Here is a 4,671-nt window from a genome sequence, read left to right as displayed (position 1 = left end):
CATGAAAAGGTACTGTTCTTAGCACTAGCGCTACACTTAATTCACCTTTCGTTATGAGTAAGTTTGCTTCACCACCACCACATGCTGCTTCTACCGAGTCCGTTGCTATGTCTGATACTTTTGTTGATGCTTCTACTACTGTTGATGAGACTGATTTACTTGGTTATTTTATTGAGTCTCAGATTGCTAAGGCTGCAAAGTAGTCTAGAATTTAAATTCCTGTTACACGCTACCCCATTGGTAGATCCTTTGGTTACCCAGACTTGAGTGGTCTCAAGGAAAGAATTCTTGATGATGATTATATTGAGCTTGATGATGATTTATGCAGGTATCTTACACAGTGTGCCGACTCTAACCCTGCTTCTATTAAGAAGCTGCTTGAAAAGCATTCTATGAAGAACAAATTTACTCCTGATCCTGAATTTGCTTCATCTCCTATTTGTATTGAGGATGCTGATTTTGATTTCTGTGTTGATCTTTCACTTATATCCATAGTTTAAGAAGACCCTTTTTATAGCAGAGAAAATGACGACGCTATTGCACACCTTACCAAACTCACTGAGTTGGGTGGCTTATTCACTACATAGGACAAGAAGAGAAATTATTATGTTACTAAGCTACGTCCTTTCTCTTTGAAGGGAGATGCTAAAGCATGGTATGATGCAATACCATGTGGTTCCATTAAGAGTCCTCAAGACTTAGCTCAATCTTTTGTTGCTAAATATTTTCCTGCTCATAAGCAACATGCTGCTTTACAAAGAATATATAAATTTAAACAGTTGTCGGATGAGCACCTCCCTAAAGGTTGGGGGAGGTATTGCACTTTACTCAAGGCTAGACCGGGACATAGAGTCCCTAAGAATGAATTGCTTGATATATTTTATGCTGGCCTAACCTATGAATCTAGAACCTATCTGGATAGTTGTGCTGGTTGTGTTTTCAGGGAAAGAACAACAGACGATGCTGAAGAACTAATGGGCAAGATAACTAAGAATCATGATGATTGGTCCGTTCCTGAACCACCTCCACCACCAAAGAAGAGGGGTATGCTTTTCTTGAGCCCCGAAGTTATTCAAGAAGCCAAGAAGTCTATTAAAGAGAGAGGTATTAAAGCTGAAGATGTGAAGAATCTACCTCCTATTGAGAAATTATGTGAGCCTACCACTCACCCACCTATGGTAGAGGTACACTCTCTTTTAGAATTCAATGCAAGTGACATCCCTCATGGTAAGCCTCCTGATCAATGTTTGGATGAGCTTGCTAATTTCATTGTCAAGCAAAGTCACTTTAATGAGAGGATTCAAATCCAATTGCACGATAATTCCCTCACTATCAAAAGTTTGCTTGATGTTTTAAGTAGAACTGTTAATGATGTTAAGGGTCTTGTTAAGCATTTTCATATGGTTCAAACTCAGCTTGAACACATTTCTAATGTGCAAAAAGATTTTCTTTCTAATAATGCCAAACAAGTTGATACACAGGCATATGGTATAAAGAACCGAGGTGGTACACACACCCAGGACCCCCTCTATTCGGAGGGGCATCCAAATAGGACCGAGCAAGATTCTCAATTGCAGGAAGAAGACGTTGTCATCTCCCCAAAGAAGAAGAAGAAGAAACATAAGGAAGCTAACAACTCCAGTGATCCCATAATTGATGAAGAACCTATTGTTGATCCTAATAGTATATCTATTTCCGATGCTAAAACTGAAGATGGTGGTGAACCTTATAAAGATAATGAGAAGAATGATCCTCCTAAAGTACAAGAAGAAGAAGCACCCGACAAGCGCAAGAGATATACTAGAGAAGACTTTGTTGCAAGAAGACACGGGAAGGAAAGAGAACCATGGGTATGGAAATCAATGCCGTTCCCAGGTAAGTCTTTCAAAACCAAAGAAGAAGAGCATTACAATAAATTTTGTGAATGGATGAAACCTCTTTTTCTTCATAATACTTTGATTGATGCTATTAAGTTGCCTCCGTACTCGAGGTATATGAAAGATATTGTTAATAACAAAAGAAAAGTTCCTAATGAGGCAATATCTACTATGCTTGCTAATTACTCTTTTAGTGGTAAAATTCCTGAGAAGCTTGGTGATCCAGGTATACCCACCATTCCTTGCTCCATAAAAAATAATTATGCCAGAACTGCTTTATGTGTTCTTGGTGCAAGAGTGAGTGTTATGCCTTTCTCTCTTTAAAAAAAGGCTTTGTCTAGATAAACTAATCCATACAGATATCTCTCTTCAAATCGTTGATAAGTCAACATTCGTTCCTGTAGGTATTTGTGAGGATGTTCCTGTTGAAGTTGCTAATTGCTTGATCCTTACTGACTTTGTTGTGCTTGACATGCCCGAGGATGGGAGCATGTCTATTATTCTTGGTAGACCTTTTCTTAACACCACAGGTGCTATTATTGATTGCAATAAAGGAAAGGTAACTTACAATTTTAATGAGAAGGAGCACACTGTATATTTTCCGAAGAAGATTGATAAAAGGCATGGCCTTAATTCTATTGAGAATATTGAGACCATGAACGTTGGAGAGTGGGATTGTCCTCTACATGTGCACCACAAATACAAAACCATTATGGTGGGGACAATATCCATTAAAATAAAGGTACCATGATTGCTTTATAAGAAGTGAAACTTTTTGCTCGATATATCACCTGTTTGGTAGTAAGACTTGATCAACCTTGCTAACAAACATGTTTTATATGAGTAAAAAGAGAAGTTTGTCATGTTTTCATTTCCTTTATCTTTCATCCTCCTTGCTGTACCAAAGTTTTATGTTTTTGAAGTTTCATATGTTTAACCATTGCTTCAAGCTTTCCGAAAGTTTTGCAGCTTTCGGTACTTTGATTTTTTTTCAAAAGTGAAGTTGTCAGAAAAATTCCAGAAAAATTATAATAAAAATTTCCATCAAAAAAGAGATGCAGGGGCACCTGGGCCAATGAGGGGGGTCACCAGGCGGCGAGGTGGCGCGACCTGGCCCTGGCCGAGCCCACGGGGCGCTTGGGCTCACCTGGTCCCCTTGCCAGGTGCTTCTTCTTCCCCTCTATCTCTCTCTCACTCTAAAAATCCCGAATTTTCTCCCAGAGCTCGAATTCTCGCTGTCCTTGGTGGCAAATTTCGATCTCTCTCTATAGCCCATCATTTGCATTGAGATTTTAAGCATTTGTTCCTTGGTATGGGACTCCTCCACCCCTCCAATTAGAATTTTGATTGGTAGTCTTATTTGTGAGTATTTAGGAGTTCTTGTGCTGTTCATATGAGCTTGCATGCATGTTTAGAAATTTATTTATGAAGTTTTGATGCAAGTTTATGCATCAGGGAAGTGAGTAGAATAGTTTGCTCCAACTCATTTTGCTTAAACCTTCATTTTTGTGATGTACCAAATATTTCAGAAATGATTTTGTTTGGAAAGCAAAAGGATGGCTTGGGAAGAAGAGACCCGAGCCCACCGATAGACTAACTAGAGCTGCAACTTCACCTTCTACTGTGAGGAAAAGTTACAATGATGATATCGTGCCACCGGAGTTGCCCCATGAGACGGACACGACACGTGCCATAGAATACCCATGTTCAGATTTCCTTGCGGCGGCAGGTATTAAGGACGAGTTTGATAACCTCTGCGCAGCTGCAGGTTTGACACGTCTTGTAACACGACGTGTGCCACAATATCCAAAACTCACCTATTATTTTCTCAACTGGTTTATATATAAAGATAAAACTTCCATGATTGAACTCACATTATATGAGGATGTCTTTAGCATGTCTTTGGCAGAATTTTGTGACATTATAGGTGTGCAGAATGTCGGGAAGATGACCAAAATGAAAGTTCAGCCCTACGAGCTGAAATCGCTATTCACCTTCCTTTCTAGCAAGGATTCGTGAGACATTCACCGGGGTAAGATCTCCAGCATCTTGTTTCCCCACATCATGTATTTCGCATACTATATTGCTCGAGGGGTGTTAGCTCGTGACAACACGAGAAACATTTCGGCTCCGGATCTTGCTATCTTGGCAGCCGCCCTCTTAGGAGATATCACATATAATATAGGTGCTTTTACTGCTCGTCGCCTCGTCGCTAACAGCGGTAAAGGGCCTCACTTTGGTGGCATTTATGCCACACTTATCCTGGAGCACCTTGAGCGCACTATACGCGCGGATGATACACCTTTTTCATTCATAAGCTTTGATCTTAATTACCGCTATGAAGAGCCATAAGTTTGTTACTAGGACTTCTGAGTTTTGTAACCTTGTTTATATTATGAGGTTTGGCGAGTTGACTACTCGCGAGATCCGTCTTCCTGCACCACTTTTGTTTGATTATACTAGTAGGAACAGATGGTCCTTCAACGCGATTGAGCTGGATGAATTCGTGATCCAGCAACAGTTCCACAACCCCATGGAGGGGATCATTCCCGAGGAAGAGGAGCCTTCTTCTTGGGAGGACAGTCGGGCATCAGTCTACGTGCCCGAGGCCCCGTACGATTCTTGGAGTTACCGGTACCATCCCAGAGCCGGAGGGAGCTCCTGGAGCCTGCAGTAGCCAAGCCCAACTTAGGCCAAAAGCCTAAGCTTGGGGGAGTACGTACCCTTCATCCCTTTCATTGTATCATCCGTGTTTTCCTTTTTAATCTTTTCATAGTTTTGCCCGTTCTTATTT

The sequence above is a fragment of the Hordeum vulgare genome, chromosome 5H, assembly GCF_904849725.1.
Source record: "Hordeum vulgare subsp. vulgare chromosome 5H, MorexV3_pseudomolecules_assembly, whole genome shotgun sequence".
In the NCBI taxonomy this organism is placed as follows: domain Eukaryota; kingdom Viridiplantae; phylum Streptophyta; class Magnoliopsida; order Poales; family Poaceae; genus Hordeum; species Hordeum vulgare.
This window is presented reverse-complemented; position numbering follows the sequence as displayed.